This window comes from Vicugna pacos, chromosome 14 (assembly GCF_048564905.1).
Source record: "Vicugna pacos chromosome 14, VicPac4, whole genome shotgun sequence".
NCBI lineage: Eukaryota > Metazoa > Chordata > Mammalia > Artiodactyla > Camelidae > Vicugna > Vicugna pacos.
Genome location: NC_133000.1, coordinates 37,792,865 through 37,815,498, shown reverse-complemented (window position 1 = coordinate 37,815,498; position 22,634 = coordinate 37,792,865). Strand labels below are relative to the sequence as shown.

Genomic DNA, 22,634 nt, shown 5'->3' with positions numbered 1-22,634 from the left:
TCTTTCACTCCGAGATTTTAGTTTCAGAATTAAGGCCCATTGCAATTATAAAGTTATAACATTTTACAATTTAATTTGTTTAAAATCAAATTTATAAATTTCAAATTTTAACCTAATTATTATAATATCATTTGGATATATATTCTATCATTATTAAATGCTGAGAATATAGTCCATTTGATTCACCACATTGAAATCAAAGGATGTTAATTTTTTTTTGTATGTATTTAGTTGCATAGAGGTCATATATTGTGACTCTAAAGTAATAATTATGTATAATTGTTTCTAAAGTAATAATAATTAGCTGTGAAATTTGAGTTTTAATGAGGCTACAGAAGAGATACACCAAAAATTTATTTCCTCAAATTTTGTTAACCATAGAAAACTTTTATAAATACTTTATGGTTTATATACACTAAGACAAAAAATACATGCCAGTTAAAACATGCATGCCATTGATTATCTCAAACTGATTTTTTTAAGAGCTCAGCTTTTTATTGAAAGTGTTACTAAAGAAGTTTAGTCAAAAAGACCAAAACCCATGTCATCATCGTACTCCTTGGACTCTTCTTTCTTTGCTTCCACTTTCTTCTCCTCATCTTGGGCAGCAGTGGTAGAGGGGACAGGACCTCCTGCTGGTGCAGCACAAACTGCTGGGACAGGTGTACTAACCCCTACATTGCAGATGAGGCTCCCGATGTTGACATTGGCCAGAGCCTTTGCAAACAAGCCTGGCCAGAAAGGTCCAACATTTACATTGGCTGCTTTAATGAGGGCATTGATCTTATCCTCTGTGACCATCACCTCATCGCTGTAGGCTGAGTAGATGCAGGTGAGCTAGGAGACTGAGGCCAAGGCACCGGAGAGCTCCAGGTGGGCACTGCCGGGTGTGGGGCTAGTCGCTGAATGAAGTTAGGACCTCACTCCAACACGACCTTAGCTTCCTTGGAAGGACCAAGCACCTTGGTGGCAGTTGAGGAAAGGTAAACTGATTTTGAATATATTTAAAAATTTTAAAAATATAACAAATTTAGTTAGCATTTTAAAACTTTTCTCAATTTAACAGGTTTCATACTCAATAATTTATAAACTATAATTCTATAATACCTATATCCATTCTTCAAAGACATGCAGTCAGAAAAACATTTCTGAAATAATCATGATTTGGAGGAAAACTAAAGTATAGAAATCCTCTATAAAACAGAAGGTAAAATAGATTCAGAGATAATAAATCTTTGGAGGAAAGGATGGGATGGAATGGACTGGGCTGGACTAAAACTAGGGTGAGGTGGGATAGGATAGCATAGTGTAGAGAAGATTAAAGTAGAATACAATATGAGGCACAAATCTTTCAGTAGAAGACTTACAATTTAAAATTGTTAAACTTCTTTCAAGCTAATATGGCTCCTCAAAGATTTTAATATTACTTGTTATTAGAAATATATTATTTCTTCTATATAACTTTGAGATAAATTTATAATAACAACAACAGAAACTTGCATAATTTAATATAAAATATATTAACCACATAATTCTTGTGTCAAATTTCCTATTTCATATTCACAGCATCTGTAGGTAGATATCATTTTTAGTCTTCTTTTGACAGAACAGCAAATTAAGGCCTCAAAAAGTTAAATTATTTTCCCATAGAACATAGGAATAAGTGTTAAAACTGGAGTTTTAAACCCAGAATGTCTGAATCCAGACACAGTATTCTTTATGCTGTCTCCTCATTGCCTCAGGAAGCTCTTTTATTCATATTCAAGAGTGAATACCAACTCCTCTTCTTATATATAATGGTGAGCTGGTTTTACATTTTCCAAGTTGATAATAGGAAATATACTAAAATTATACACATTTCAAACTCTTTTTATCAACAGTCATCAGAAAAACCTTATGTAAAAAAGTACTAGGAACACTTCATATACAGTTTTATAGAGTACTATAAATATGCTAATGGGAGTAATCAGTCAACTGCTAAATCTTCTCCACTACTGCCCAGGTCAGATTACTTCAGGTAATAGGACAAGTCTCTGTAGTCAGGTCACTGAGTAGTAACATTTGAACAAGCAAAAAGTGGTGGGAGTTAGGCAGATCACAAAAGAAAGACTTACGTCCAAAAAATACTCCCTAGATCTAGAAAATTAGTTTTAAAAAAATACAACCAAACCAAGACAACCTAGATTCTCATAATGCAGATTAGTCTTCTTCATTCAGTCATCTCCATCCAACCACCTGGATTTCCTTCCAAAATTAGAAGATTTACTGGGATATTGAAACTAGTCCATTTTTAATAGCATTTTAGGGAAGATTGTAAAAAAAAATTACAGGACTACAGATGCATACACAGTTCTTTAGGCTATTATTAATTGATTCGTTCAGCAAACATTTAGTAGGCACCTATTAGTTAACAAGGCTAAGAATAGCCCTGGAACATTTTAGATGGACTACCTATATGAATATAAATTCTCACCAAGAGAACAAAATATCAAATAACCACAGAAACAAATGCAGTAGTGCACATATAACAAAGTGCAATGACAAAAACATTGCAATAGGAATCTTTAATTGTGGGAGTTTGAGTTCAAGATGTTGAGGTAAAATTAATGTCCTTGAGGAAATGATGCTTGAACTGAATTCAGAATTGTGAGCAGGAGTTGAAGTTAATGGAAAAAGACAAAAATTAACTTATAGGGAAGGAGAATATCCCATATAAATATTCTTTGACTTGAGAAAGTGAGTATAAACAATACATAGATGACTAATGTAGAGTGAAAGAGGGAAGACGAGATGCTGTTAGGGTTAATGGAGGTCTAGTGAACAACTCTTAGCCCTTAGCCACTTTTAAAGAAAGACTGAAGGTTAAATTATCAAACCTCCATGGTATGAGATTGAAATACATACATAAACACATGCACACGCACATGCGCACACACACACACACAGTTTTTGAGAAACATTTGTATGTAACCTTTGGTAGTTTGGAGACTTGGTTTCTATGAAATAGCTTATGAAAAGAAAAAGGGGTCAACAGGAGAATGTCCTTGAAGAGTTCCTAAATTAGAAAAATTTATAAAAGTAGCTTGAAATTTCAAAGGAGATGAAGAAGGAGTTATTAGTCATGTAGAAGTAAAATAAATTAGGTATTATATCCTGGATGCCTTGAAAAGACAAATCTTCATAAAAGGAGAGGTAAGCTATAGTCAGTTGCTATAATCCATAAGAGCAAGAGTAAAGTAGGTCCACTGGATTTAAGAGCATAGAGGTTATCTGTGACTAACCAAATCAGGCTTGTATTTCAGTTTGAACAGAGCTGAAAAGTAAGTAGGAGAAATAATTATAGACAACTCTTTTAAATACTCAAGGGAGTGAAAACCTGCTGATAATATATCTAAGTTTGAAAGTACAGTCTCTTCTCCTACAATATGTGTTTCTTCAATGCACACTGACTTAAACTTTTGGCAAAAACTGGAATAATATATATAAAATGCATAACTCATGTTGATTCATATGCAATTTCTCAGAATTTACTCTTTCGTAGTGATTAGGGGCAATTATTTCCTTACAACTAAAGAGCATATTTTACAAATACATAACAACTTTTGAAAGAAAAATGAAAATCCCATAGAACTGTCATCTTATAGTACTATTTGATTTAGTAACTATAAGATGAGCTACAGTTTCCATTACTTTAAGTTCTCTGCTCTATCATTGGGTAAATATATATTCCTTTTTTTTTCATGCATGTCTAAGTTGATAGATTACATTTTTACTTTGATTTAAACTGGTCTTTATATAAGAAGTGAATGCATTCACTGACCATCTTTAAAGAGAGAAACAAAACTCTCTCTTTATCAAGTTTGCAAAACCCCACAGATTGGGATGTATGATGCAAATGCCAGTGGAGATTTTAACTTCTGCTGCTGTTTCATTGGCATAGTATTTTTTTACTAAGTTCATAGTATTGGGTGATTTTACAGTAACCAATGTAGAATCTTGTTTTTCCTTTCAGCCCTGTTATTTTTGGCAGGTGATTTTGCACTAATATTTCTTCAGAAAAAAAATTGATTTTGCTATAAAATGTGAGATTTTATAGAAATATCTGTACACAGATGATCTGACAGCATAATAGCTCATGATTATTTAGTAATTATTATGTATCCCTCACTGTTCTAATATATATATATACACACACACATACACATATATATATATATATACATATACACACAATACCTTATATAGCTTAAGTGGCGATCATAGTAAGTACTATAATTATTATTATTTTATTGATGAGGAAACTGAGGAATAAAATTGTTTCTTTTTTTAATGTTTTATATGCATTTGATTATTTTTAAAGACTGAGATTCATTGTAATTTCCATTTCTATGTTTTCATTCAAGCTGTCTTTCCTACCTATAATGTTTCAAGCCACCCACTGCCTAATACCCCATTATCTTTTAAAGTTATTTTGAACATCTGGAAAACATCTAAGAGAAGTCTAAGGGAACACCTTTCTTGCTTCCCACAACTGGTTAAGTAGTCACTAATTATGGACTGCAAAAATTACTAAATAGCAATGCTTATGTTTTGCAGAATTTAAGAAGGTACATACAAACAATAGAAATGTAATTATGGTCTGTAAAGTTAATCTTCATATGGCTGTTATACTGGTTTATTATTTTCTTAATTATAGCCCCCACATATGATATTTATGTGAACAGTTCAATCTTTTGATGTTTCTAAGATAATATTTGCAGGAACTGCAATTCCTTTTTCAAGGATTAAACTGGCAAAATGAGAGTTGAGGAAACAATCAAATGTTACAACATTGAAAAAGCTAATAGAGGGCATAGGAACAGTAAACAATATGCTGTATTGCTAAACTGAATACGATTTAGGGCATTGAAATAGTGAAATTAAAAACTACTGAGGCATAAAAAAGGAATTTCCACAGTTCATCAGTCACAAAAACACAGTAATATTACACATTTCCATTATGCCATGATCAAACTAAAGACAAACCAACCAAAGTTTGCAAGAAAGGATACAAAATATTTTTATGAAGAAAATAATGTATGCTTGTAATTAAAAGTTAAAGTGTAACTAGTATTTCTAAAATAGATTTGAAATACAAAGCCCTTTCTATTGTGCACATTATGCATACATCATTTTAGTGTTTGATTCAGGTATTCAAGTTCTGCTTATATTTTTATTGTGAAAGCAATCTCTTACTATTTTAAGTCAGTCTCTTGTCTCTTTTGAGTTGCTAAGTGAAAAAATTTGTGTCTTTCTTGTGACATACAGGCAAACTTGATTAAAATGAATTGTAGTGATTCAAAGACATTATTTACAGTTTGGAAATAAAGATTTTTTTAATGTAGTAAAATAAATTTCAAAATGTCTAATGTTATAAACATTCCTATGTATTTTAAAATTTCTTCCTTGGTTTAAAAGTCTTCTGGTGGATTTTATTGACTGACAGAAATGATGATTCATTTTGGCTTTTTATATCATATTTTTGTTGACCACCTCTAGGTAGCTTCCTTGTTTTAATATACTTTTGCCTGATTATGAAAAAAAGTATTTTGTGCATTTTTTAATAGAATAATCATACTTATATTTTCATTTTTTCCCTAAAAACATTTTCTTACTTGCAGGCTAAAAGAGAAGTTTTCCTGAATTTGTGTTTTAGAAGTTCTTGGAGTTGTTTGCACAACAAAGCATTGTATTAAAATTTAAACCTGAGGTCAAGAACAATGTTAACATAAAACAAAAATTAAAATATGCAGAGCACACAACATGGCACATTGTTAAGTATAAAGAAAAATGTGATCAAAATGTGTTAATGTTAATTAGTAAAATTAATCTTTCATTTCACATGCATTTTAACATTTACTTCCTTTATTCCCTTTATTTACTTAATGTTGGCTAAAGTCTACATATTAATGAATTAGAATTTATGGCTTGGACCTCCATAAAAAAGGTTATGGCCAGGTTACATTTTTTTTTCAGTGAGAATTACATATTAACTAATATAAACTGCCTGATCAAAATACCATAGACTCTAATTTTTGCAAAAAAACTTTCTTTTGAAATATTTAATTATTTAAAAATTAGAAGTAGATATACTTTTTCAGAGTTCTTAATCTTATTTCCTAATTTGCAAAAATTATTACAGTGCTTTAATTATATGAAATTCTAAATTTTAGACATACAGACCAATAAAGTATAACAAAATTTATAGAAATGAATAAATATATGACACCTTGTACTCAACATACTGTACTCAGTGACAGAATGGCACAACATATGGAAATCTAAGTATAAAGCAGTATGAGTAAAATTTTGAAATTAAATAAACAAGTAGTTCTGGGCAAGCAACTGAACTTGAGAAATCTGACTACAGATGCCATTCTAGAAACAAATCCAACGGAATGCTATAGGAATCAGCAAAGGCAGCTCCAAATTAGCGTCTATGTGAATATGTGAATATACATATGATCTATGTATATACATATAAAATATACATGTATTTTCAAACAAAAGCATACATAGCAAAATCAGGCAAACAAGATTTTTGTTGGTGGTCACATTGGTTGACCTGGATCTCTGAATAATTAAAATAACTTCAGCACTTTGTGTCAAGAAGAAAGAGTATAGATTGAATTTGTTCCTTTGTGCTCTCCACAACCGCAGCAAGCTCATATTTTTCTTACGCAAATAAATCTGCAAGTAATTTCTTACCCCATACCACCAGTGTCCAAAAGGTAAATTTTTACTGGAACAGAATACAAGAAAAAGACACGTGGAGAAGTTAATTTGGGTTGTGATCATTTATGAGAGAATTAAACTTTTATTGAAAGGAAATTTAAATAGAGTTTTATGATTATATTTTCAGCAGAAAGAACAAACTCAAAAATGTCTGAAAAAAACTATGTTTAAAAAGGTGATAAATCCTAATTCTTCAGAATAGGTGAAAGAAACTTGCATATTAAAGGATAAGAAGGGCATGATACTAGAATAATAAGATATAAGACTTGAGCAGTAAATTCAGTTTCTATTGTAAAGAAGCTTGAATACCATGAAGAAAAATTTGAACATAATTTGGTACACAAATCTGAGTCATTTAAAGTTGCTGAATTTTGCTTTTATTAGGCAGATTAATCAAGTAACATTATCTTGTTTGGATTAAAGAAAGGGAGTAAAATAGATTAGTCACTGACCAGATTATTAATATAGTTTGTAGGATAAACAGAATTTTTATTAAGACATTTGCACCAGGAGGGGAACTGAGAATTTTCAACAGAAGATATGGAGGAGTAAGAGTTTAAAAGATCCTGAATATTTCTTCATTGCAAGAAGAAATGATTCAGATTTCATCCTTAGAGACAAGCTAGTATCTTTACAGAAGATACTTGAGTTATCCCACATTAAATCAGACTTTGCTCAGAGCACCAGCCTCTGGTGCACCAGTACTTGGTATGTCGTCCTCAGTGCTGTGATAACTGTCATCAGTCCCATCAGATTTTGGACTCCTGCTCTTGTTTCTCTGCCCAAAATCTGGACTCTGACAACTGCTGCCTTATCTCTTTTGATGCCTACTGTCTCTAAGTCTTTGTTCTGATTTGGGCCTCGGTACTCCCTGCTCTGAAGCTGCCTGCTGGAATGCAACTGCCTGCTGGAACCCATCTGGACTGTCAGATATATCCTGCACCACCCTGACTGACACTGTATGCTGTACAACTGGCTGGGATCCTCTCATCTCTGGTAGCTGAATCTTCCCGGTGTACCTAGTGTGTTTAATATCCACTTCCAGGAAATTTACCGGCTGTCTTTCTGTCAGACCTATGATGCTTTATTTTGCTGTTTTCATAACCTTCTTGGATATTACTGAGATATAAGGAATAAAGGGACATAGGAAAGTGGGAACAAAAGGAGTTAAAAATGACTCTAAGATTCTATTTTTGGTCACTGGATAAAACATAGAAATTGGAAGTCAGAAGGAAGAGCTGGTTTAAAAGAGTTTAATGAAAATGCAACTTATAATTTTAAAAGAAACATTTTTAAATGTTGAAATACCCTGACTTGATTTTGTAAACATTTCTTTATCATTCCCTAAACATATTAAACTAAGAGTATCTTTTCATCCCACTTCTTTCCAATGCAGTTATTCTACTTAAATGACTATTTACAGAACCAGAAGCCCACATTGCTTTTTAAATTTGAGTTTGGATACTTACAATTTCTCCACTTCTGCTACTGTGATTATGTGGATCCTGTGAATCTGCTGTCCTAATGATAACAATTTTATAAAATAAATATTTAAATATAAATAATTTTAAAACAATTGATGATTTGCAGAAATAATTCAGTTTCTTTAGATATGCAGTAAATAATTTACCTATCAATCAGTGCTTCCTATTTATACATGAAGGTGATCATTTTAATGAACTGCTTTTAGGGAAACCATAAATCCAGATAGTTCAATTAACTGTGCTTTACTGAACTCCTGTCCTCATAATGCAGAAGACTTAAAAGATTTATTTAAAACCTTCCCACACAGGAACAATAATTCAGCTTTTACTGAAGTACATTTAAACTACTAGAGCAATACACAAATTCTGAATAATATACAAAAAAGTTTTTCAAAATGATATTAAAATATCTTTCTGTTGTAATTGTTAAGTCTAAATTAAATAAAAGCTGTAATCATTTTAAACATACTCACAACTGACTACAATAAAACATCTTAAATTCTAACATTTTCCTCTAACAAAAATTTGTTAAAGTTATTCAAAGCCTAGATATAAAATGATGACTGGATTTATTCTGCTATATATTCTCTCAGTTCTATTCCAACTTTGTGTGCTCAAAGACCATGTTTAAGCAGCCTCAAATCAAGACAACTATTTTCCTCTCATGCATAATGTCTGACAGAATAGTAATTTTTGACATAGTCTTCTTAGGCAATACAAAATACACAAAAATGATTATAATAGTTATATCATGTTCTTTATCAATTGTTATCTTTGCAAATTTCAGACAAGCTTTGGAGAAAATTTTCTTGTAAACCATGACTGAAAGTTGACACTAAGTCCTCCAGCTGAACATATATATCAAAAGTGCAACCAAATTAAAGAACCCTTCACATCTCCTCCTAATACAGGTAATTGCTAAATAATGTAAAAAGGGTAATTTTAAGAACAATTCAAGAACAATACTAGAAAAGGTAAGTTACATGTTGACACACAGAGAAACATACAGAATGACAAGTATATACTTGCAATGGCTGCTTAAAGTCTGGAGCAACAATTTAAATAGCTTGGAAGACATGTGTCTGATTGTAATGAAAATGTTACAACACTATTAGCTAGTTCTCAACCTCTCATAAAATGCTTTTGCTTTAATTATGCTAATTTAATCAATATTTAGCATCTTTTATGTTATAGAAACAATTTAGTTATTTAGAGTTGAGAGAATTTCCCATGACATATGATTTAATAATTGAAGGACATATGATCTAATAATTGAAAAATGATGTGCTATTGTAGTAGAAATGAGCATTAATAGCTGTAATTTATCAGAGGGAAAGAACTAGTCTATCTGAAGTTGCAAGAACATTCTCACACAGAAGAAAAACATTTGAAGTAAATACAAAATACTTATTGAAGAGACTGACACATAAAAAGAAATATTTCTTATTTTTTAAAATCATAATCATAATTAGGTTATTGATGCCTTGAAAGACCAGAAGACTTTTTCTGTCAGAGGAAATATGAAGAACCATAAAACTAGGTAAGTCCTTTGACAACTAAACTCTAAAGACATGAAGCTATCCTAAGTCTTCTGCTGAATTTTGATCACAAATAATAACATTTTCACCTATACACTAAAAATTATTAACTTTGCCTTTCTTTGAAGATAGTTTCTCCAATAAAAATGTGCCCAACTAATAAAAGCCATCACAACGGATCAAAATAGATCCTTTAACACAGAGGAAAATATTTTTATGGAATTCTACTTCCAAAAAACTGCCAACTGATCAAACAAATGTTAAGGTACCACCTAGCCTGGGTTAGGTATACACGAAAGTTATGGAATAGAAAAATTTCACATTACTATTTAATCCATATCGAGTACCAAACAACTCAGTAAGCAACTCTATGGAGTTAATTTAAACTAGCACAATGACAGAAATGACACATTTGTTACTGTCTGCCAAAAATTATTTAGAAAAGGGTTTTTTATCTTGTTTTGTTTTTTGGTGTTTTGGGGGATTTTTTGTTCTGTTTATTTTATTTTGGTGTACTAGCTACTTCAAAAATAAAAGTTAAAAATACCTTACACAGTACAAGAAAATAACATGGTAACATTCATCTGGTGCATTTTTTTATGTGGCCAAATCTAAAATGTTATGTTACCTTATCCCAGGAATCAACTTACTCAAACTTCACTCTTTTTTGGACTTTATAATTTATTGTAAAGATTCCAATGTATCTGCTAAAAATTCTTCAACCAATATTGACCAAAAACAATACAAACTCCTCCAGTTATGATCCATAGTTATTAGGGTACTGAGAGCATTTTGTAATTCTACAAGCTTACTCATCTTACAGCTACTTATTGATTTGATAAAATTTAATTTTATGATGCATCTTAAATAAATAATTTTTATCTAGCAAGATAAAATGTCTAAGTAAAACTGAAATTCCAAGACAAGCGTGACAGGAAAAAAATAGTTCATGTAAATGTGCGTTTATAAAAAACTGCTTTTGTAAATCAGTCTCCTTTACATTCTCAAAATTAGCTCTTTCCACATATTTCCAGTATCATTTTGTAAGTTTAGATCTTAAACCCCCTTGCCTAAAAAATGTTTTCCCCCTGTTTTCAAATTGTTTCTTCACATTGAAATCTAGTCTAAGAAGGAACAAGCAGGTATGGTAATGGTTCCTGCTAGGGTATTTTTTCCACAGGGCCATTGTGATTTTTAAGGAACTTTAGGTATTTAAGAAAATTGATTCTCAAGAAGCATTAGCTGGATTGGCAAAATTAAGTTGATTATTTCACAGCTAATAACATGTCTCAAAATCAAACCCAAAAGAGAATATTATTCTTTGCAGCTCTGAATTTATTCTTTTAATTTTAAAAAATCAACCCATAGTTTAACTATTATATACCTATAGACTTGATTTATTATTTTATAATTTTTAGATTGATATTTAGAAGTGGTATAACTGAAAGGGCCCTTAAGTGTTAATGTTGTCTGGCCACCACATAAGATAACTGAGTCTTATAGGAATTAATAGTTTTGCAAATAATTAGAAAGATATTCATGGCATAACCTGGATTAAAATCCACTTATCCCCACCATCAAGGCTGCTGTTTTCTCACTACATCAGTAAATACATGAATGGCTACTAAACCTTACTATAATTACACATCAAATACCAAAAGTAGCAAAACAAATTTCAGATCATTTAAAATAATTATTTCAATGTAATTGATAAATTATGAAACAAAGTATAAAACTGTAAGATTAATAAATTAGTGTTAAGCTGCTAAATATCTGATAATTATTTACCATATCAATAGGAAACTGAAGCACTCCAATTATCAAATGCTATTCAATTTAAAGAGGATCACACACATTTACCTGTCTGATTCACTTGCCATGTGTTTATTTAATAATCACATTATGTTTACAGTGGCAGAGAAAAACTCACCAAAAGGAGCTGACATTGTGAGTTTTCTATCCAGCACAGATATTTCTTTCTTCTTTCTGAAAATAATCCTAATTTTATTCAGATATTCATGTCTCCTTCATGTAGACTTATAAAACAGAAGAACTCCCTACCATTAACTCTAGGAATAGTTATTATTGGTTTAAAACTAATTTTATTTCAATTTTAGTTACTATATCAACAATGTGCATGTTATTCAATGGGGCTCAGGGAAATGTACTTCTATAAAATATTCCTTTGATTCCTTAAAAAAGCCACAGGAAAGACTTCCTCTTTTCCTCTTTTGATCCTTGCATAATTTCATATGTCTGGAAATGCTAACATTTTGAGGATGAACTTAAAGACAATAATAGATGAGAAGACATGAAGAAAATACCTGTCTTTAGTAACTCTTGCAATAAAGCAATGAACCCTGTTTGTTGCTTCACTTTATCTTCTTAAAGTTAGTAAGTTTTGTTACCGTTTAAATCAGATTGAATTTTGATTCCTCTTACATGCACTCAAAGAATATGACTAATAATGCACTGGACTTAGCTATAAAAATACATGCACTCTGGTCCTGGCTTCTCAACTTACTAGATCTATGACTTTACAGAAAATAATTCAACACTTTTAAGGCTTAGTTTGAACAAAAATTTATTTTGGCAACTAAATTACCTAATATATATAAGAGTATTTTGTCATTGAAAAGTTGCATACACTTCAGGCATAGTAGCAGTAATAAAACCCAACTAGTAACATGAACTATTGTATTTGGTTTTATGGGAATTTGCATTCCTCAACAATCTGCCTCTATTTAGTTTGGCTAACTTTATCTTTTGTTATTGACTGAAAAAATATCTTATGAAAAATCCAGTCTTGACACTACCTATAAATAAATCATTATTAAAATTATTTGAATTATTGTCTTCACATGGAACAATCTCAGGTCATGCTGTATCTACGTAGCCATAACTGATTTAATTAATTATAGAACCATGAAGATACCCCTGATTACTGTATTTCACCCAAAATGATTCCTCTCTCAATTGAGCAAATCTTATGAATGACACATTTGGTCTTATTTATTTTCTTATAACTTTGTATCTGTGTTGTCAAATCATTACATTCAATATCTCAAGGCATTTTAATAAGATGCCAACTGTTAAGCTGTTGTTTTTCATTTTAATGGTGCAAAGCTTTAAAGTATTGAATTTTCTAGGGTCATGTGAATAGTTACAATACATATGCACTATATATTCATGTCTGCTTATTCAAATCAATCTTTTTGGAAACTTTCTCAATTGTATTATCTTTAAAATACCCATAAAAAACCTAAATATTATACTCTTTGAATCGCCATCTGTTTTATATACATATACTTTGTTGAATATCTATCTCTACCTAATGGCTGTATCTTTATAAACACTAATGTTTCCAACATGATTTTGAGTTCTATGACTGTAATTAGTATATGTTGTTTATTTTGTATATCCTATTTTTTCCTGTAATTTGTACAAAGATTATCTTTATGAAAATACCCATGATATGCTAAAATTGAGAAATTAAAAATCTCTCTGGATAGGGGAGCAGCCAAGACTGTGGAGTAGAAGGACACTTTTAGCTCACCCTCTCCCATGAATACACCAACAGAGACATCCACAGACCTACCTATTTACTCAGAACACCTACTGAAATTTGACAGAGCATCACTTTCTTCAAAAGACAAAATTCATCATAAATATGGTAGGAGAAAAGAAAGAAGAAGAAGGAGGAGGGGAAGGGGAAGGAGGAGAAGGAAAAGAAGGAAGAAGAAGAAAGAAGAAGGAGAAGGAGAAATAGAAGGAGGAGGAGAAGAAGAAGAAGAAAAGAAGAAGAAGAAGAAGAAGAAGAAGAAGAAGAAGAAGAAGAAGAAGAAGGAAGAAAGAAGAAGAGAGACGGAAAAGATGGCGGAGTAGAAGGACGCTCGTAAGTCACACTCTCCCACAAATACACCAAGAACCACATCTACAGACTCACTCAGCCAAACAGAGCACCTGTGGAACTCCGACAAAACATCGCCCTCTTCAAAAGATAAAGACGCTAAAAATCTGGTAGAAGAAAAGGAAAAAAAAAGAACAAAAGGAAAAGCAGCGCGGGATGGGTCCCACAGGGAGGGAGCAGCAAAGGAGGACTGGCGCTCGCTCCCTGGGACTCCCCTCTCCAACTGAGAGGCCAGCAGGACGGAGGGAGAACCTCCAGAGGCTCGGATCTGTACAGAGAAGCCCTTGGCTGACAGAACCAAGTTAAACAGACACAGAGCATCCCCCCCCGACACCCAGCCTGAGACGCCGGCTGGCAGCGGCGGGCAGGGCCAGGCTGCACAAGCTGGGTGGAGGAGAGGGGCGGCTGCACGGAGGCAGCCCTGGGGGACTACAAGGTGCTGTACGCCGTGGCTGTGGGTGTACAGGGCAGAACAACCTGGGCCCTCCATAAAACAGCAAGGTTGATGTGCTCTCAGGGGCAGGGTGCATACCTCCATCTCTGAAAACACGCGGAAACTTTTATGGGGAAGAGAGGCGGGGCTCAGGCACAGCCGCCATATCCTCCAGCACTGAGCACCCAGGCGAGGAGAGGGGGTTGGTGAAACCTGTATCAGCACCGAAGGGCTTAGCAGCCTCAAAGGCCAGACTGAGACAGGCCTACAGCCTGAGGCAGATGGGATCCTTCCATCCTGGTCGCTCAGAGAACTTGCTCCAGAAAGACAAACAAGGAGCTGTGTTTTGGCTCCGAGCATGGACAAGGCTGTCCCTCGGTCTTCCCCAAGCCCACCTGCGGAGCGCCAACCAGGGCGGAGCACGCAGCGGAGCAACGGGCGTCACAGGTAGAGGGAGAGCGGCCCCCCGCCTTTCAGGCAGGAACACAGTCCCTAACCGAGGTGCTGGGAGGGGGCATGACCCGCCCTCCTGCCTGGCCAGTCTGCAACATCTGACAGCGGCATCCGGAGGGGCTGTGACCCGCCCGCCCACAGCAGAGGAGAGCTGCACCTGACCCCGTGTTAGGAGGAGGCGCGATCTGCTTGCTGACAGGTGCTGGGAGCAGCACAGAAGAGGGCGCCAACAGAGGGCCTTTGAAAACAACAAGCTGAGATTCCAAAACAGGACGAAGACAGAAAGACTTCACATTAAAAGCACACAGACTCCAGGAGAACACCGACAGCCTCCCCTTCCCCCCCTTTTTTTTAAATCTGTTTTTACCTGTTGTATTTTCTATTATTCTCTTAATTTTTACTTCTTAATTCATTTCTATTTCTCTTGGGTTTTGATGTCCTGTTATTGATTAGAAATAGGTTTCAAATACATCTATTCATCTTCCCCCTTCTATTTTTTTTTAAAGGTTTTAAAAGGATGTCTGAACTCGATTAATACTCTGCTTCAACTCGCTCTTCAATTATTCATTATACACTGTTTTCAAACCCTCTTTCTCCCTTCTTTTAAAATTCATTCTCTCCCTCTCTTATTTTTTCTTTTTTTCCTAAGATCTAGTCCTAAATAGGCATTAGATAGATAAAATCCTTAAGACCCAAAATAGACAACTGATACTCCATAAACCACAGTGCCAGAGAGGTATGAGCAAGATGAAGAAGCAGAGAAACCTTTCCCAATTAAAAGAAAAGGAGGAATCCCCTAAGAAAGAAAGATCAATGAAATAGAAATCGATAGTCTACTAGATCAATATTTCAAAAAAAGAGTGATCAAATTGCTGAAGGAATTAAAAGGGATATTGTTTAGAGATATAAAATATGTCAAAAATGAAATTGAAGCTATAAAGAAGAGCCAAGTAGAATGGGTAAACTCATTGACAGAGATGAGGAATGATTTAATAGCTGTGCAAAGCCGACTAGATAATGCAGAGGAACGGATTAGTGATTTAGAAGACAGGGCAATAGAAAGCACCCATTCAGAAAAACTACAAGATAAGCAAATAAAAAATAATGCAAATAGCATAAGGGACCAATGGGAATAATATAAAGCATCCCAATCTTCGCATAATAGGGGTCCCAGAAGGGGAAGAAGGATAAAAGGGGATTGAAAAGGTTTTTGAAGAAATCATGACTGAAAACTTCCCAAACTTAAAGAAGGAGTCAGATATCCAAGTACAGGAAGCTCAGAGGGTCCCAAACAGGAAGAACCCAAATAGACCCACACCAAGACATATCATAATCAAGATGGCCAGAGTCAAGGATAAAGAAATGATTCTAAAGGCAGCAAGAGAAAAGTAAAGAGTAAGTTACAAGGGAACCCCCATAAGGCTCTCAGCTGATTTCTCTACAGAAACACTACAGGCCAGAAGGGAATGGCAAGATATATTCAAAGCCCTGAATGAAAAAAGATGCAGCCTAGGATACTTTATCCAGCAAGGCTGTCCTTTAGGATAGAAGGAGAAATAAAGAGTTTCACAGACAAAAACAAAAACAAACAAACAAACAAAAAAAACTGCAGGAGTTTAGCAACACTAAACAGAAGCTAAAAGAAATACTGAAACGGCTATTCTAAATAGAAAAGCACCAGGATGCTACAGAAATGACAAACTCACAACTGGCAAGGTGATAACTCATGAACTACAAATAAAGAAAACACGAAATTATAAAAGAAGACATACAAATCACTGAGAGTGGGAGAGGGAGGCAGGAAATATAGAATATTGTTTTCTTTCTTTTTTAAATCTTTTGTTCTCAGTAGGATGGGTTTGAGATCATGTTACTATCAGTTTAATAAAAACAGTTATAGTAATGGGTTAATAGATTTACAAAAAAGGGTAACCACAAGCCAAAAACTTACAAGGGAGTCACAAAAATTAAATAAAATCCACAATAATACAAAGAAAAATTACCAAACCACAAAAGGAAGAAGAAAGGAACAAAGAGGATATACCAATTCAACTGCAAAGATAACTTCAAAATGGCAATAAACACACATCTATCATTAATTACTGTAAATGTTAATGTACTAAATGCTCAAGTCAAAAGACATAGAGTGGCAGACTGGATAATAAAGCAAAAACCTTCAATATGCTGCCTACAAGAGACCCACTTTAGGGAGAAGGAAACATGTATATTGAGAGTGAAAGGATGGAAAAGGATGTTCCATGCAAATGGAAAAACCAAAAAAGCAGGTGTTGCAGTACTGATTTCAGACAAAATAGACTTTAAAACAAAGGCCATAAAGAAAGATAAAGAAGGACATTTCATAATGATTAAAGGAGTGATACAAGATGAAGATATTACACTCGTTAATATATATGCACCCAATATAGGAGCACCTAAGTACGTGCAAGAATTACTAACAGAGATAAAGGGGGATATTGATGGGAATACAATCATAGTTGGAGATTTTAACACTGCATTAACATCATTAGACAGATCTTCCAGACAGAAAATAAACAAGGCAACAGAGAAATTAAATACTACAATAGAAAAACTATACTTGGTGGATATTTTCAGAGCATTACACAAACAAAAAATAGGATATATATTCACTTCAAGTGCATTGGAACATTTTCCAGTATCAGTCATGCACCTGGGCACAAAAGAAACCTCAACAAATTTAAGAAGATAGAAATTATCTCAAGCATCTTTACTGACCAAAATGCCATGAAACTGGAAATCAACAACAGAGAAACAAAGGAGAAAAAAAGGAAAGAATGGAGATTAAACAATATGTTATTGAAAAAACAATGAGTCAATGAGAAAATCAAAGCTGAAATTAGAAAATACCTTGAGACAAATGATAATGAAAGCACAGGTACTCAAAACCTATGGGACACAGCAAAGGCAGTGCTAAGGGAAGTTTATAGCGATACAGGCCTTCCTCAAAAAAGAAGAACAATCTCAAATAAACAAGTTAAACCACCACCTGAGTCAATTAGAAAAAGAAGAACAAAAGCCCCAAAAAGCAGCAGAAGGAAGGAAATAATAAAGATCAGAAAAGAATTAAATACAATACAGATTAACAAGACCATAGAAAAAATCAACCAAACCAAAAGCTGGTTTTTTGAAAAAGTAAATAAAATTGACAAGCCTCTGGTCAAACACACAAAGAAGAAAAAAGAGACCACAAATTAACAAAATAAGAAAGGAAAATGGAGAAATTACAACAAACAAAATAGAAATACAGAATATCATATGAGAATATTATGAAAATCTATATGGAACCAAACTGGATAACCTAGAGGAGATGGACAAGTTCCTGGAAACATACTGTCCACCAAAACTGAATAAAGAAGAAACTGAATACTTGAACAATCCAATCACTAGAAAGGAAATAGGTATAGCAATTAAAAACCTCCCTACAAATAAAAGTCCAGGACCAGACCGCTTCACCAGGGAATTCTACCAAACATACAAAGAAGAACTCATACCAGTCCTTCTCAAACTCTTCCAGAAGATTGAAAAGGAGGAGAAGATTGAAAACTCATTCTATGAAGCCACCATCACCCTGATACCAAAACCAGGCAAAGACACCACAAAAAAAATGATAATTATAGGCCAATATCACTGATGAACATAGACGCCAAAATCCTCACCAAAATTCTAGCAAATAGAATCCAACAACACATAAAAAATATTATACATCATGACAAAGTGTGGTTCATCCCAGGGACACAAGGCTGGTTCAACATACACAAATCAATCAATGTAATACATCACATCAACAAGAGAAAGGACAAAAACCACATGATCATCTCAATCGAAGCAGAAAAAGCATTTGATAAAATTCAACACCCATTTATGATAAAAACTCTCTCCAAAGTGGGTATAGAGGGAACATATCTCAACATCATAAAAGCTATATATGACAAACCTACAGTCAGCATAGTACTCAATGGTGAAAAACTCAAAAGCTTCCCACTAAAATCTGGGAGAAGACAATGATGCCCACTATTACACTCCTATTCAACACAAACATGAAAGTCCTAGCTACAGCAGTCCGGAAAGAGAAGGAATTAAAAGGGACCCGAATTGGAAAAGAAGAGGTAAAACTGTCATTATATGCTGATGACATGTTACTATATATAGAAAACCCTAAAAGATCCACAAAAAAGCTACGAGAGCTGATTGAAGAATTCAGCAAGGTAGCAGGTTACAAAATTAACGTTCAAAAATCAGTTGCATTTCTTTACACTAACGATAAATCAACAGAAAAATAAAGTAAAGGAACAATCCCCTTTAAAATAGCACCCAAAGTAATAAAATATCTGGGAATAAATCTTACAAAGTAGGTGAAAGAATTATACACAGAAAACTATAAACCATTGATGAAGGAAATTAAACAAGACTTTAAAAAATGGAAAGATATTCCATGCTCTTGGATTGGAAGAATCAATATTGTTAAAATGGTCACACTGCCCAAGGCAATCTACAGATTTGATGCAATCCCTATCCAATTACCCAGGACATATTTTCAGAACTAGAACAAATCATAATAAAATTTATATGGAACCATCAAAGACCTAGAATTGCCAAAGCATTACAGAAGAGAAAGATAGTGGCTGGAGGAATAACTCTCCCAGACTTCAGACAATACTATAGAGCTACAGTCATCAAGACAGCATGGTATTGGTACGAAAACAGACATATAGACCAATGGAACAGAATAGAGAGCCCAGAAATGAACCCACAAACTTTTGGTCAACTTATCTTCAACAAAGGAGGCAAGAATATACAATGGAATCAACACAGTCTCTTCAGCAAATGGTGTCAGGAAAACAGGACAGCAGCGTGTAAAACAATGAAGCTAGAACACTCCCTTACACCATACACAAAAATCAACTGAAAATTGATCAAAGACTTAATCATAAGAGAAGATACAGTAAACCTCCTAGAGGAAAACATAGGCAAAACATTATCTGACATACATTTCAAAAGTTTTCTCCTAGAAGAAATAAAAGCAAGAATAAACAAATGGGGCCTAATGAAACTTACAAGCTTCTGCACAGCAAAGGAAACCAGAAATAAAACCAGAAGAAAACCTACGGAATAGGAGAAAATTTTTGCAAGTGAAACCGACAAAGGCTTGATCTCCAGAATATATAAGCAGCTCATAAGACTCAATAAGAAAAAAATAAATAACCCAATCCAAAAATGGGCAGAAGACCTAAACAAGCAATTCTCCAAGGATGACATACAAATGATTAATAGGCACATGAAATAATGCTCAATATCAGTAATTATCAGAGAAATGCAAATCAAAACTTCAATGAGGTATCACCTCACACCAGTCAGAATGGCCGTCATTCAAAAATCCACAAATGACAAATGCTGGAGAGGCTGTGGAGTAAGGGGAACCCTCCTACACTGCTGGTGGGAATGCAGTTTGGTGCAGCCACTATGGAAAACAGTGTGGTGATTCCTCAAAAGACTAGGAATAGACTTACCAAATGACCCAGGAATCCCACTCCTGGGCTTGTATCCAGAAGGAACCCTACTTCAGAATGACACCTTCACCCCAATGTTCATAACAGCACTATTTATAATAGCCAAAACATGGAAACAGCCTAAATGTCCATCAACAGGTGACTGGATAAAGAAGTGGTGGTATATTTATACAATGGAATACTATTCAGCCATTAAAACCGACAACATATTGCCATTTGCAGCATCATGAATGCTCCTGGAGTATGTCATTCTAAGTGAAGTAAGCCAGAAAGAGAAAGAAAAATACCATATGAGATTGCTCATATGTGGAATCTAAAAAACGAAAACAAACAAACAAACAAAAACAAAGTGTAAATACAGGACAGAAATAGATTCACAGACAGAGAATACAGACATGTGGTTACCAGGAGGGTGGAGGGTGGGAATGGATAGACTGGGATTTCAAAATTGTAGAGTAGATAAACAAGATTACACTGTATAGCACAGGGAAATATACACAAAATGTTATGATAACTCACAGAAAAATAAATGTGACAATGAGTGTGTATATGTCCATGAATGACTGAAAAAATTGTGCTGAACACTGGAACTTGACACAACATTGTAAAATGATTATAAATCAATAAAAAATGTTAAAAAAAAAGAAATCTGCAAAGTACTCTCTGAAGAGAAAGTAAAAAAAAAAAGAAGAAGAAGAAGAAGAAGAAGAAGAAGAAGAAGAAGAAGAAGAAGAAGAAGAAGAAGAAGAAGAAGAAGAAGAAGAAGAAGAAGAAGAAGAAGAAGAAGAAGAAGAAGAAGAAGAAGGGAGGAGGGGGAGGAGGAGGAGGAAGAAGAGGAAGAGGAAGAAGATGAATAAGAAGAGGAGGAGGAGGAAGAAGAGGAAGAGGAAGGGGAAGGAAAAGAAGAAGAAGAAGGAGAAGAAAATTAGTTTGATACCTGTCCTGTGGTGGGGGAACTGCATAGGAGGAACAGCGAGCTTACACTGGGTCACCCCCATCTCCAATGGAGAGGTCAGCAGAAACAGAGAGGTAGCCTCTGAGGCTCAGATCTGTGCACAGCAGCCCTTGGCCAACAGAAATATGTGAAATGGGCACAAAGAGTACCTGAAATCCACAGCCCTAAACATGAGCTTGTGGGGATGGGGTAGGACAGTCTGCTTGAGCCAAGCAGAGGACTGGGGATGACTGCACAGAACCAACCTCCTCAGGGGACTGGAGTTTGCTCTGCACTGTGGCTAGGAGTGTATACAGAACAGACTAGCCTATCCCCTATTAAAAAAAAAAAGAAAGAAAGAAAGCAACAGTTCTGGTGCAAATTGCGGGGAAGGGAGGAAATTTGGCTAGACCACACCCTTTGTCTCCACAGACCTGCAGCACTATCTCTGGTGTGCTCTCAGGAGAAGAAAGGCAGGGCTCAGCCATAACAACCATATTTACTGGTGCTTGGATCCCAGGCAGAAGTGAGATTGAAATCTGAATCCATATTCAGGGGCTCCACAACTTCATAGGCAGGACTGAGATTTTTTACAGCCCCAGACAGAGGAGACCATTTTGCCGCATGGGTGCCTTGGTGGACCTGTGCCTATAAGATGAAAGAGCAAGGAGTGGAGTTCTGGCACAGAGATGGGAGTAAGTTTGCTGTGGCCACTTTGTGCATGCCCATCTATCATGCATGAAAGCAGCAGTGGGGTCAGTGCTGACTCAGTGGCACAACCCACTCTAGAATGAGGAAGCAGAGTTCACACAGTAGGGCAATTGCAGGAGCTGTGTTTGGTTCCAGAAACGGTGCTGACCCAATAGCATGCCACAATCCAGGTGTATGACCCAGCAGTCAGAGGAACTGCATTGGTAGCTCTGAGGCCAGAGAACCTAGGGGATGCCAGAGTAGTGTACTTACATTCCCATTGCTAAAGCAGGCCTAAAAGCAAAGAAAACAGAGAGTACTTAAAGTACTCTAGCCATACCTACTATGAACCACAGCTCATAAACAGGTTAGGAATCTTCCATCCCAACAAAAGGGGAACAGACCAAGCCCCTGTCAAGGCTGTGACAACCACAGAACAAGAAGGAGGACTTGCTCAGCAACCAGGGCCCACTCAGGTCACCACAACACTGGCCACAACCCCAAACAAAAGGGATAACAGCCAAAATACACAGAAGATTGATGTTTCAAACGTCCATACTAAAAACAGACCTTCTGACAAAATTATTAGGGGCACACAGTCTACACATGAACACATCATCTTTAAAAAAAAATCTTCAAGACCATAGTAAATAATTGATATTCCATAATCCATAGTGGAGGAGAGATATAAGTAAAATGAAGAAGCAGAGGAACTACTCCCAATTAAAAGAATAAGACAAATGCCCTGAAAGAATGATTAATGAAACATATCTCAATAGTCCACTAGATCATGACTTCAAGAAGTGAATGATTAAAGTACTGAAAGAACTTAAAGAGACTGTGAACAGAGACAGAGAATACATTAAAAAGGA

The 22,634-nt window shown here is 34.8% G+C and overlaps 1 pseudogene; it reads right to left on the bottom strand.

The window, feature by feature from the left end:
- Nucleotides 1-519: 519 nt before the first annotated feature.
- LOC102534926 (large ribosomal subunit protein P1 pseudogene) overlaps nt 520-22,634 on the bottom strand; it is a 48,150-nt pseudogene continuing 26,035 nt past the window's right edge.